Here is a 14646-nt window from a genome sequence, read left to right on the forward strand (position 1 = left end):
TTGAGTTACACAGTGGCAAATGTAATAGAGAAAGACACAGGGCCACCTGAAATCTGTCGTCCTATCTGATTCAAAACCAACATGTAGGAGAATCTGGAATCTTTGATTTTGAGTTAAAAATAAAATATGGATAAAATGCAGAAATGTTTTTACTAACATGTACTAACAGAGACTTGGAGGAGAGAGACCTAATGTTTAATAATCCACATTTCACTGTTTTACTCTTTGGTTCAGATGTGGATACTGTATTGTTCTTTCTTTGTGATTGTTTATGTTTAAGTTGTTTGTTGCTGGTTTTTAGTTTGTTTTTTTGTCTGTTTGGAAGCTGACACAGTCTCTATGGAGATGGGTTTTTGGGGGGGTAGCAGGAGGAGAGAAGCTGCAGAGAGGCGTGTAAGACTGCAACTCTGCTTCCTGGTCCCAACTCTGGATAGTCATATTTTGGGGGGTTTAATAAACTACTACTGCATGATGTAAAGCTGAAGTATTACACAGCTTTATGAACCTCCTGTTATCCTGGTAGACGAGTACAGCAATAAATCTTTTACTTGAACATCTTCTGGCTCCAATAAGCTTTGAAATGTGACCATGAAGTCAGAGACACACTGACTGAAACCCACAGCTGTGACTGTGGATCACATCCACACACAGTGTAGCTGCTGTCTCTGTGTGAGGTCTGTGTATATATGTACATATTTATGCTTATATTCATATTCTCTTATTCCCCTTTATTTGATATCCTAATTCTGTGCTGTGTAAAGATTTGTCGGTGTTCTGCTGCTACAAACTGGATGTCCTGGAGGATAAACATGAGGGATTCATAAAGTTCTATCTCTCTGTTAAAATCCCCCAAAATAAATGAAATGTGAATTTCAGGCAGACGTGTTTTTAAAAGAGTCTCTTTAATGGAAAAATGTGTTTTTAAAACCAGCCAATAGGAGCGTCTGTGGATATCAGCTGAGGCTGAACGCAGGAACACCATCACATATAAATACACAGAATTAAATCACTAGATAAAAGACGTCATTAAATAAGGATCAAATCAACATGTCAGAGGTCAAAGGTCAGTCAGAAGAGGTGTGGTTAAACACTGGCAGTGCAGCGACCTAATGCAGTTTGGTTACCGCCACGGGAAAAGCCCCGCCCCCTCTGAGCCTCCACTGTGTCCTCAGCACATCCAGGAGCAGCAGGTCAGAGGGGGCGGGGCCATGTCAGAACTTATTTTAAGTAAAATTTAAAGTGGAGCGACGGCAGGAGTCACACAGCAGTAACCAGCTCTGTCTGCCAGGGTCAAAGGTCAAACAAGTCCTGCAGCTGACCCACACACAGACTTACACTGATCCACAGAGAGTGATGAATCCACACATCACTCGGCTGGAGGAAGCTGGGTTTTGTTAGATTATAATATTATTTTATGCCATGTTATACCCCTAATTAAAGATTGTGAATTATTATGTAGTTTTAGTTTGCATTATTCTCCTGAATTAGAAGAAGCTGATAACTATTGCATTAGTTAAACTGATGTGCATTATATTAAACTGCTGATTTATTGTGAATGAATGATATTGTTTTATGATGCATTATACTGCTGAGTTATAAGAAATACTGTTTGCAGAAAGTCATCGCCTTATTTGTCTGATTAGAAGAGAACATGCTGGAGTTTTCTGCCCCATCTCAGCAGGAGCAGATAAACAGGGAGCCAAGGTCGTAGCTTAGGCGCTGTGTGAGAGAAAGCATGTGAATGTTTAGGCTTTTATGATAAGGTGGAGGCACCAGAGGCTATAAGAGTTTGAGCAATGCTCCACCATTTTGAGATCAGAGGCTGTCTGCATCAGTGTCCATCTCCCACGTGTGTGATCATTAAAATCATCGTTTGACTCAACCCGACCGGACCAGTGTTGTTATTGTGGTTTTTCTCTTGTCTCCATCCCCAATATTTTGAACTCGTAACATTTTCCACACCGTCCAATCAGAAACTAGTGTTGACGCTGAGACCCGTCTCTGTAACAGGAAGTCCATGAACAGGCAGACCCTCTGCAGCAGGCTGACCTGTGACCTCTGAGACAGAGGGAGGAGTTTGTGTCAGCAGGGGGCGCTGCAGCATCGCCTGAGAGCTTTAAGAACAACAGCAATAAACAGGAAGTGAAAGTCACACTTCTGTTGGTGTGCGTTATCAGCAGACCCCACCCTCTGCAGGAAGCTGAGATAAGAAGCAGCCAATCACAGAGCAGAGAGCATGTGACTTCCTGTTCCTGCTGTTACTGTGACAACAGCTCCTGGGACAGAGAGCAGCTTTCTAAAGAGGAAAGATGTTGCTGTCACCCCCGGGTGTCATGTGACCCGCCTGATGTACCGATTTAAGACTGTAAGAACAATAATAACAACATGTTTTAGTCAGGTGATCCATGCAGAGCAGATCCATGTGACCAAACACAGCTGGATCACATGTTTCCTCTCCTGGAAACAGAAAGCCTTCATGTATAAAGGCTCATGTACCCACTGAGCCCTGCTCTCAGATCTGTGAGGCTTTAACAAACAACAGTTTAAAGTCATGTTTAGCATCTTCTGTCAGTGTGGAAGGTCACACACTTTCCTGAGTGTTGAACCCTGAACTACTAGCTGTTCATGTCAGCCTGGACATAAATACAGACCTGCCTGCTGTCATAGACCCCAGCACTCACATGTTACTTATAAGTGACTCATATGTATGCATGTATATATTGTGTATGTTGTGCTATTTCTTACTTAATGTGTTGTGTCTTTGTTCCTGTTTGTGCTGCAGCACTGTAACCTAAATAATTTCCCCTGGGATCAAAAAAGTATTCTGATTGTGATTAAATGAAAGCAGTCAGAGCAGAGGACGGTGATGTAAGGAATGGGATTTTAATCAGCCAGTCTCCTTTAACTCTCAGCATCACAAAGTAATGTGGTAACATCTGGACTGATGTGTTTACTGTCAGCTAGTTTAAATGCTGTAGGCTGCAGCCGCTGCTCTAACACTATAACTGTAACAGGGCTCAGTGCTGCTTCTAACAGTCTGAGCTGCTTCAGGCTTTATTTGTGAGGAGCACAGCAGCTTACAAACACGTGGCTGGGCCTGGACCCAAAGGAGTGTTTGTTAAAGCCTGCAGTGAATCCAGCAGCAGAATGATGGAAATGCAACACAGCAATGATGAAGAGGAGCAGCATTAAAGCCAAAGTCCAGTTCATACAGTTAGGTCCATAAATCAAATAAGGGAAAATAAAATGTTGTTGGATGCACCTGTCTGCACCCTTAATGCTCTCTGGTCGCTATGGTAACGCGTAAACATTTCTTTCAAAATAAGACACACGACTACAACACGGGAAAAGACCCAGGGAAACGAAGTTAACGATAAAAACCCTGAAAACCATTGTTGGATTTATATTTTATCATTGTCATTGTTATTGGGGAATATCTAACCATATATGCTCAGAGGTGTAGAACCAATTGTGTAATGATAGTAGTCTTTAAAGACTTTGTGTGACTCCAGAGTGTTCTGGCATTCACACCCACGTCCTGGGATCATGGGAGAGGTGCTACCTTCTTATTGTTTTGTGGTAGGATGTCTGTTTTAGTCTAAGTGCCTTTTGTTTAGATGAACTGCTGGACTTCCAGACCAGCAGGTTTAGGGAAGTCGTTTATGGGGTCACACTCTGACTCCACACACACACACACACACACACACACACACACACACACACACACACACACACACACACCTACATAACATACAGACTGGTACCTTTGTTCACGTGTATGTTAATGAACCTATGTATATTCATGTAACCTCAATAAAAGAACAGTGTTACGAGGGAACGGACGAGAGCGACTGTGGTCAAGCGAAGGAACGGCATTGGTCCAGGTCTCTCCCGTGCACGAGAAACATAAAGAACTACTCGTGTCTTGCTTTGCTGTGTAGCTGCATTGAACGATCCAGCGAACAGGTTTATGCTACAAACCTATCAACCATCAATTTCACACCGAGCCTCGACTCTCACGGACCGGTCCGTGACCCGGGGGTTGGGAACCGCTGAGTTAACGCATGAGTAGTTCAGGGCTGCACGTCATTTTCATTGTTAATATCTTTGTGAAAAGCACATTGATGTGAAAATCTTCATGAGAGTCAGAGGCCCTACAACACGATTAAAGATTCATTCAAAAGAAAATCACAAGTTATTATCATCTTCAGAACATTTCATTAAACATTAGAGACAGACTGCTGAGTACATCTCATCTCTATCCAAACAACCTACAGTCCACAAACACATCATGAACCAGTGCTCTGGGCTGTGGTCTGTCCCCAGTTACATGGATCAGCTGGTTCCCTGGAGGTGACTGCTGCTGTGGTTTGGAGCGGATGAATAAACCTGAACTGAATCAGGTGTCTAGTTACTTTTGGTCCCTTTAAACCAGGCTGTCACATGTTCAGCATGTGAAACTCCTCCTCCGTGAAAACGGGTGTGGGTCACAATCAGCCAAGGTTTTGGGTGAACCCATTGTGAGATCTAGCCCCACGCTATCATGTGATTTCCTGTGATCAAATGTCCCAGGATGTGAGTGGGCGTTAAGACGTCCATGTCCCTCTTCAAGCAACTTAAAGAAGTCCAGACGCTTTTCTTTCCAAGCTCCTTCAACAACATCATTCATAGAACAACTTCCAGCTTCATTTGCTCGGCTACAGTTTGGATGGATTTGCATTTAAAGATGCAACAAGACTAAAATGGTTAGGGTCAGGAGGTCAAAGGTCAGAGCTCCTGTGGGTCTGAGGGCGGCCTCACGCTGGAGAAGGATGAATGAATGAATGAATGAATGAATGCTTTATTGGCCATATGCAGGTTGCCCCACAGAGGAATAGGACCCCCCCCCCCCCCCCCCGACTTACACACACAACAACAAAGACATCACATGGGAATACAGTCGGAGATCGGCAGCGTTGGGAGAATAACACTGAAAAAATTACACAACAATGGGAAAAGTACAAGAGGAAAAAAAGAGACCTCTTCACACGCTGGGCAACCTATGGGAGGACAGCATGAGAACAGGAAACAAAAAAAACTCCTCTGCACAGAGAGCACATTAATGTCCACATCACAACATCAGAGCACATGACAAGCCACAGGGGATGGATAGGGGGGTGGGGGGTAATCCGAAGGAACACAGCAGTCGTCCTGCACCATGCTATCATTTCAGCGCGGCACACAGACCTGCTGTCTTCCCCCGCAGGAACAAGCATCGAAGGCGTTTGGAAGGGAGGGGGATGAGTGCGTGCTTATCAGTGTAAGTGTATGTGTGTGCGTGTCCATAGTTCAGCTGAGACAGTGTCCTTCGGCCTATCAGGCTAAGTAAACAGTCCTCCAGCCGATCCAGGTGTCCTTCATGGGATGGGAAGAATAGTCATCACACAGTCGTTATCAGGGAGTTGTTTTGGTGGGCTCCAGCCTTGGGCCTGAGCAGCTGGCGCCATGGTGTCCAAATGTAGAATATTGTTGATTTCTCCTTTATGCGAGCAGCGAATTTAGCACTCTGACACTGGGGCCTCGATTTCCCGTTGGAGAGCCGCGAGCCTCCCCATGATGGTATCAAGCTTCTGTTCCGTGGTGTTGTCGTTCTTTTGATTCTGAGACCCCACAGCTGCAGTGAGCCGTTCTGCGATGTTATCCAACTTCCGCTCAAGGGTGTTATTGTGAGCAGGCCCCTCTCTGATGTATCCCATCATACGCTCAGTGGTGTTAGTTTGAGTCTTCACGGCAGCTGTAAGCGTCTCCAAGGTGTTGACCATGCTGCGTTCGGTGTGGGAGGCCGCGCCTCGTCCCATCGCTTCAATTCCAGCGGTCAGCTTAGGGGGGGTTTGAACAGCTGGTTCCGCTCTCTTATTTCTCCGATAAGTCAGGGCCAAGCCAGCTCCGATCAGCAAGAACCCTGTTATCATGGTTCCGAATAGGTAGATATCCTCAGCGTCCTCGATAGACAGTCCCGCCAGGCACAAGATCCTCCAGGTCTGCCACCCATCCATCGTGTATCCGGCAGGGAAAGTCCCTCCAGGGCACTCGGGCTCTCCCGAGCCCAGACTTCTCGTTGAGAAGAGGGTGTCAATAGCGTTCAGAGACCAGTTGATCAAATCCATAATTCTCTGTTAGGTTTTGGAGAACGACAGTGAGAGACTGTTCAAGGGAAAAGTAGTGCACGCGAGACAAGACAGGACACAAGAGGCTAAGCAGGGAAGATAAGGGGAAGGAGGAGAGGAGAAAAGTGCGACTGCCTTCACCGAGAGCCAAGTAATAAGGTGAAGGAGTCTGACCTGAGCCAGTGTTTGACATGAACACATCAGCACTGCTGTCAGTGAGCCTAACGACAGCCGTTAGCATCATTTCAGTGTTTCAGTCATAAAAACACTTCCTGTCACTGTGGTGGTTACAGTGACATCATGCAGTTTGTGCTTTGACCTCCAGAGGGCGACAAATCAGCACAGACAGAGAGCTCCATTCAAACTTTGCTGCCATCAGGAATAATTCTTCAAATATAATCATCAGTGTTTGAGCAGTTATGATATCAGGGACAATCTAGACATGTGTGACAATACTGAACATGTCACATGACACACCTCAAACATCATGTGATCCACTCTCAGTCTGCACTTTCATTCATGACTTCAACAGGTTGAAATGAGCTTTGAAGAAACATCAGTTCAGTGCTGAAATATTTAAACGCTGCAGGAAGAACAACAACAAAGTGATGACGGATGTTTGTGCTTCAAACAGGAAAACCAAGGCAAGGCAAGGCAAGTTTATTTGTATAGCACAATTCAACAACAAGGTGATTCAAAGTGCTTTACAGAGACATTAGAAACAAAAACAAATAAAAAGCATGATTTAAAATTGATTAAAACAAGCAAATAAACTAACTAATTAACAAACAAACAAACAAACAAACAAAACAGTATATAAAATCAAAACAGATAAAATCAGAACAGTAGATAAAATCAGTAGTTAAATGTAAGTTTTGAAATTTAAGCTTAAAGTGTGGATTTGGTGCTTTATTCAAATGCAGCTGAGAACAGGTGAGTCTTCAACCTGGATTTAAATAAACTGAGTGTTTCAGCTGATCTGAGGCTTTCTGGGAGTTTGTTCCAGATATAAGGAGCATAAAAGCTGAATGCAGCTTCGCCGTGTCTGGTTCTGACTCTGGGAACTGATAAAAGACCGGATCCAGATGACCTGAGGGATCTGGAAGGTTCATACTGGGTCAGGAGGTCATTGATGTATTTTGGTCCTAAACCATTCAGAGCTTTATAGACCAGCATCAGAACTTTAAAGTCTATCCTCTGACGGACAGGCAGCCAGTGTAAAGACCTCAGAGCTGGACTGATGTGGTCCACTTTTTTGGTCTTAGTGAGGACTCGAGCAGCAGAGTTCTGAATGAGCGGTAGTTGTCTGACTGATTTTTTAGGTAGACCTGTAAAGATGCTGTTACAGTAATCAAGCCTACTAAAGATGAATGCATGGACTAGTTTTTCCAGGTCCTGTTGAGACATCAGATCTTTTATCCTTGAAATATTCTTGAGGTGATAGTATGCTGACTTTGTTATTGTCTTAATGTGTTTTTCTAAGTTTAGGTCTGCATCCATCACTACACCCAAATTTCTCGCCTGGTTTGTGGTTTTTAGATGTATAGATTGAAGTTCTCTGGTGACCTATAATCGTTTTTCTTTGGCGCCAAAGACTATTACCTCAGTTTTGTTTTTGTTTATCTGGAGAAAATTGTGGCACAACCAGTCATTGATTTCCTCAATGCATTTACCAAGAGCCTGCACAGGGCCTTGGTCTCCTGGTGACATTGTGATATATATTTGTGTGTCATCTGCATAGCTGTGGTAGTTTATTTTGTTGTTCTTTATAATCTGTGCCAGTGGGAGCATGTAAATGTTAAACAGAAGGGGTCCCAAGATGGAACCTTGGGGAACTCCACATGTGATACTTGTCTGCTCAGATGTGAAGTTAACTATTGATACAAAGTATTTCCTGTTTTCTACGTATGTTTTGAACCAGTTTAGTACAGTTCCTGAAAGACCTGTCCAGTTCTCCAGTCGTTTGAGTAATATGTTGTGGTCAACTGTATCAAATGCTGCACTGAGATCCAGTAAAACTAAGACTGACATTTTTCCACTGTCTGTATTCAGACATATGTCATTAAACACTTTGGTCAGAGCGGTTTCAGTGCTGTGGTTCTGTCTAAAACCTGACTGGAAGGCATCGTAGCAATTATTCTGTTTTAAGAAGTAATTGAGCTGTTGAGAAACTGCTTTTTCAGTGATCTTACTTAAAAACGGGAGATTTGAGATCGGCCTGTAGTTGTTCATTTGTGTCTTGTCAAGATTGTCCTTTTTCAGTATAGGTTTGATTACAGCAGTTTTTAGTGATTCTGGAAACACACCTGATAATAAAGAAAAGTTGACGATCTGTAACAGGTCTGACTCTAAAGTCTTTGAGACCTTTTTGAAAAAACTTGTTGGCAGGACATCTAAACAGCAGGAGGAGGAGTTCAGTTGACCTAAGATGTCCTCCAGGTCTTTGCTGTTAATAGGTTTAAACTGTTTCATGGTGTTTAAACAGTTTTTTGGTGGACACAGTACATATCCTGGATCTGCTGTTGATGTACCAATTGCTTGTCTAATTTTTTGGATTTTTTCTGTGAAGAATTTGGCAAAGTCATTGCAGGCCATGGTTGAATGAAGTTCAGCTGCCACTGACACAGGAGGGTTTGTTAGCCTGTCAACTGTAGAAAATAAGACCCGAGCATTATGGCTGTTTTTAGTGATGATGTCAGAGAAGTAGGACCTCCTTGCACTCCTCAGTTGTAAATTATAATTGTGAAGTTTCTCTTTATAAATGTCATAATGAACCTGGAGGTTTGTTTTTCTCCATCTGTGCTCAGCTTTCCTACACTCTCTTTTTTCATTTTTCACCAGTGTGGAGTTTCTCCATGGAGACTTTTTCCTTCCAGAGATAACCTTCACCTTAATGGGAGCAATAGTGTCCATTACATTTAACATGTTAGCATTGAAGCTATTGACGAGCTCATTGACTGACCCTCTGGACAGGTCAGGTGTTAATGGGAAGACCTGGTTAAAAATTGCACTACTGTGTTCAGTTATACACCGTTTTGTGATCACTGTTGTTGATATATTTGTGTGGGCTGAGATTTTACTTTCAAAGAAAACACAGTAATGAGCAGACAGGCCCACATCAGACACAGTAACCTTTGAAATGCTCAGGCCTTTGGAGATCAGTAGGTCAAGAGTGTGTCCTCTATTATGTGTGGCCTCTGTTACATGCTGAGTCAGCCCAAAGTTGCCCAGAGTGTTACTCAGGTCTTTAGTCCCTTTGTCCTGAGGGTTGTCCACATGGATGTTAAAATCCCCAACAATAATTACACAGTCAAAATCAACACAGATCACAGACAGCAGTTCACTGAGGTCATTAAAAAAGTCTGTGCAGTATTTGGGAGGCCTGTAAACATTAAGAAACACAACTTTGGATGGGGCCTTCAGCTGTAAAGCCACATATTCAAAAGACTGAAAACTTCCAGGAGATAGCTGCTTACATTGAAATGATTCATTAAATAAGACAGCAACCCCTCCTCCTCTCCTGCTCGCCCTGACCTCACTGATAAAACTGTAGTTAGGAGGGGTCGTCTCGATGAGAACAGCTCCACTGTTACTTTGGTCCAACCAAGTTTCAGTTAAAAACATAAAATCAAGGCTGTGCTCAGTGATTAAATCATTAATTAAAAATGTTTTCCCAGCTAAAGATCTAATGTTTAATAAAGCCAACTTAAGTGTTTTAGAGGTATTACTTGTCCCCTCGTGTTTGGGAGCAGTCTGTGGCACACAAGGTATGTTTACTATGTTTAAAGATCTTTTAGAGTGCAGCTCTCTGTGTTTTGACCAGGCCACATGTCTCCTGTCACCTAAAAGTACAGAAATTTTAAAACCTTCTAGTAAACAGGGTCCCAGCTTCTCCTGGGAAAAGTCATCACTGCCATAATCCTCACAGCCCGGACCCTTCACACATCACGCATCAGACTGTGGAGACAGGGCATGAAGAGGAACTAAGGGGGGCGAGGCTGGGCAATGTGACTTCGATTGCTCTGTTGAGGGTGGGGCTCGATGGCGAACCTTTGGCCGCTCTGGTGGGGGGGTTTATGGGGGACAAAAAGGGATTGGGACGGGGGGTAGATCTGAGCCCAGCATTGACCCGCTCCATCATCACCTCAGTGAATTTCAGGTGTGGGGAGGAGGGAGAAAGGGAGGGGGAGGAGGGTGATGGCCTGTCAGGGGTTTGGGGGACTGGGGAAGATCGTGGTCCCTGGTCCTGGTCGTTGGTGTTGTTGAGAGAGTTGGAGGCAAATAGGGACCCCTCTTCTTGCCTTAGATGTCTCTCCTTTCTGAGGCTCTTCCTCAGATGCCTTAGGTGTCTCTCCTTTCTGAGGCTCTTCCCGGGTGGGGGCAAATGGAGCTCCTCCTCAAGGTTTCTGCTGGGCTTTGTCTGTTCTTGGAGTACTGTTTGTTCCTCTTTATGAGATAACTCCTCGTTTATCTCAGCCTTGGCACCAAGCACAGATGGATGACGTATGGAATAAAACAAGTTGGAGGTGAACAGTTTCACCCCTGACTTGTTAAAATTAAATCCATTTGCTTTAAACAGATGCCTGCGTTCCCAAAAAATATTAAAGTTGTCGATAAAATGCACTGAGTGGTCGGCACATGCTGATATAAGCCATTTATTCAGTGTAAACAACCTGCTGAATCTCTCGTCTCCTCCTCTGACCGGCGGTACAGGTCCACTGATGAATACAGCTGCATTCAGAGAGTTTACAGTATTTAATAATCCAATAAAGTCCCGTTTCAGAACCTCCGACTGTTGTTTGGACACATCGTTTGACCCTGTATGCAGAACAATGTTTGTCACAGTTGGATATTCATCTGCAATTTGAAGAATTCTCTCCTTCAGGTTGTAGACCATATCCTTAGGAAAGCAGAGGACTTTAGTGTTCTTACCGCACATCATTTGTACATCCTTTACGGCAGAGTCACCCACAATCAGAGTTTCAGGCCTAGCCTTTAGCTTTCCCTGTGGCCTTTCACTTTTCAACAGATTTTCAGACCTTCCTTCGCTGCTTTTAGATGGATGGTTGTCCGATATAGATCCAGGGTCCTTTGATAGTGGAGCAAATCTGTTCTGCAGTTTCACATTCAGTTGTTTTGGAGGTTTGTTGTTATCCTTCCTATTCACGGTTGTCCAGTCCTGTTTCCTCCCGTATACAGGGGTAGAAGAGCTTCTCTGTCTCGTAGGAAGTGAAGGCCAGTCGGTTTCAGAGATTTCAGCTCGTTGTGCCCTGCCTGTGGTACGTCCTTCCAGGAGACATGATTTATGTCTTGGTTTTGCACCAAGACAGTCCAAGGGGGGTGTTGCGGCTACTCCAACCAATGGCCGCGGCAGGCTAAACATGAGGACACCGATGACGCGCAACAATTAACGCACAGAACACTTCTGTATCATTTGCTTCTTTATTTCCACATGCAACTGTCCAAACTATAAATCAGCACATGGGATCAACTGTCAAACAAACGCACAGACTGCACAAGCAAATAACTGCAACTTACAAATAAATGCACCAGCTACTATGTCAAAATTCCAAACTGGTCTATGGCAGCAATTAGTGCATAAATATACAAACACCATTACAGTCAAATATATCAAATCATTCAAATTGTGCTCGAGTTGCGATATGTTGCGGTCAACAGAAAGTTTTTGCCTCGTGCTCACCCTACCTTCTGCTCATCACATCAGGTGCTGTGAACAAGTGAGTGCAACCACATTTACCTTATACCACACCCATGAGACACGCCCCACGCCCATGCACCAATACAGTGAGTCCATTTAAACCAACCCACTTAGTCAGACGTAAACAACTCATATGGCTCCTACAGGGGGATTATCACTTGAGGATTTATAATAATGCACAGAGTCTACTTTCTTGGTCATGTTATCTGTGCTCCTTAGCTGTGTACTAGCTTGCTCATCGCCATTGTTTTGAATCAAAGGCAAGGTTGTTTCATTTTCACACAGTCCATTTACCTCCACGTTTACTTCTAAGCGATGAATTTTTGTCTCCAGTACTGCAATCTTCTGCAGGAGGCTGTGGTAGTTATCTGTGGAGAGGGAATGCATCTTGTTGCTAGTTAGCCTAGCGGTTAGCCCCTTTCCAGGCAATTGAGGCTGTTCGGTGCCCAGACACTGTAATCAGGCTTCAGCTGTGTCTAGGCCACAGACACACGGAGCGCTGAGAATAAGGTAACTATAAAAATGTTGCTGCTTCTGTTAAGAACACTTTAGTCCTAATGATCTATAAGTGTCCAGAAGCTATCGCAGGTAAGCTCATATGGAAAAAAGGGGAAAAATCAGCATAAAAATCAATAAAAATCAATAAAAGAAGCAAAGAGCAAAGAGATGAAGCGTCCACACACCAGCAGAAATAATTCACAGCCTGCCAGAGGTTTGGAGTTTCCCAGGTGCACCTGAACGCAGCACAGTGTCCCAATGCTCCTTATAGGGCTTTGGAGTTGACGTCACGCCGCAATGCATTGTGGGAGCGCGGCGGCATTTTCGGGGTCTACGAATCAAATCAAACACACTGTGTTGGAACGACGATTACAAGATGCTTAAAAGCAGCTTAAAAGAGAATGGACTGTATAGAGACCGATTGCGTCCAGAGGCGAAGCGGCGGTACTTGCAGAAAATAGCGTGCAGTGGAAATGTGGACCCGTATGAAATACGGCCGTGGAGTAGAAACCCTGAAGACCAACCGCTATTGACGTAGCCTGATATATTTCATACCTTATCTGTGGAGTCAGCGCATACAAGTCGTCATTCAAACAAAGGTAAGTCAGCTCGAGTACAGCGAGTGAAATGCGTTTGATTTCCCTGCAAACATTCACATTAGTGCAGCATAAATTCATTCATGAGGGGAAATTACAGTGAGAATGTGTGGAGGCTGTTAGAGGGATAACATAGTGAGTTCAGTGCATTGATGTGACACTGTCCTGAAGGATTTAGTTATTCTTTATGGTTAAAGAAATTGCAATGATTTATTAATGTTTATTATAAATAATTCTAATTATACATCTTGCTTCCATATTTGTATCTTGTGTCACTAAAAATACATTTTATTTTAATTTTATACATTGATTAATGACCTGCAGAATCTCCTTATCATATTAAGTGATTCATAATTGTCACTTTATGCTTTCTCCATCTCTAAAGTGATGACATCCTTGCATTACATACTTTAGGTTCATTTTCTGCTGGCAGGTTTCTGACAGAGAACAGGCAGATTTACACTATAACCTGCAGCGTTCTATAGATGGACACATAAAGAAATGCATAATTACATGTATGTGCTAACTTTCTTGACACTTTGTTACATTTATGATAAAGTAGATAAAACACATTTGTGTCGGCCTTGGCTCATAGTTCTTGTCTTTAAATGAACTTTGTCTGTGTGTGTTTCAGGTCCTGCACTCTCAAAGACTGAATGAACCAGCATTGCAGCCATGGGTCACTGTGAGCATCACAGGGAAGGTTGAAGCCGCCCGCTGCACCTGCATGGCCGGAGTCGCGGAGACTTGCACCCACGTCACTGCTCTTCTGTTTAAAGTAGACGCAACAGTGTTGATCCGTGGCACAAGGACTGTTACAGATGAACCTGCATACTGGGTTTTGCCTGGTAATAATACCAAGATACACCCAGAGGTTGGCCATAAGATAGACTTCTCCTCTTCAGCTGCCCAAAAAAGGCTCTTGATCAAAACATACACAGACCATCTGTAGTGACAGGTAAAAGGAGCCGTCCTCAAAAAAGAAATCCCACCTGCTACTGTGGAGGAGTTGTCACTGCTATAATGCCATAATGTTTTATCTAGGGGTCTAGATGTATGCTTGTAGTGCACTGCTGTGTAAATAATTTGCATTTACTGAATATGTACTGACTGAGTCCCGCTGTTCAAAAGTTGAATAAAGAAACTAAATAATTTTGCCTTTTTTTTTTTTTATTAAAACCACTTTATAGAACATCACATCAGGTACAATGATGATGTCAATTATAGTTTACAAATGACAAAATGTTTACACCAAATCATGAGTGTTTACATGATATCACCCACTACTAACATTACTTTATTTACTGTATCTTTTGAAAAAATACAGCAAAAGACTTAAGAACATTTAACAGGAGCAGGTTTCATTTTCCCTGGTTTTATTATGACACTGTTCACCAAACGCAGCAAACCTTCACCATCTTATCCAGAAGGGTCAGCTCTTCACCCTCACATGGAAGAAGTAATCTGATTGGCATGGTGGTTTGTTTGAAGCAGGTCCCTTGTGTAGCGCTGGAAACCAGTCATGATGTTTCATCCATTTCATCGGCTGGTTTGCTGCAATAATGCCAAATAATTAGCAACTCTATAAATAGACGGTAGTTCTGCAAAATCACTCAGTAGGATGTTTGTTCTAATTTGCTATGAGCTCAGAGCGCATCGAAAATGAAACTAATAGGCTATAAAGAGA

Source organism: Rhamphochromis longiceps, unplaced genomic scaffold (assembly GCF_057381845.1).
Source record: "Rhamphochromis longiceps isolate RC_006_pf unplaced genomic scaffold, R_longiceps_female_GT1.1 unmapped_scaffold_4, whole genome shotgun sequence".
Taxonomy (NCBI): domain Eukaryota; kingdom Metazoa; phylum Chordata; class Actinopteri; order Cichliformes; family Cichlidae; genus Rhamphochromis; species Rhamphochromis longiceps.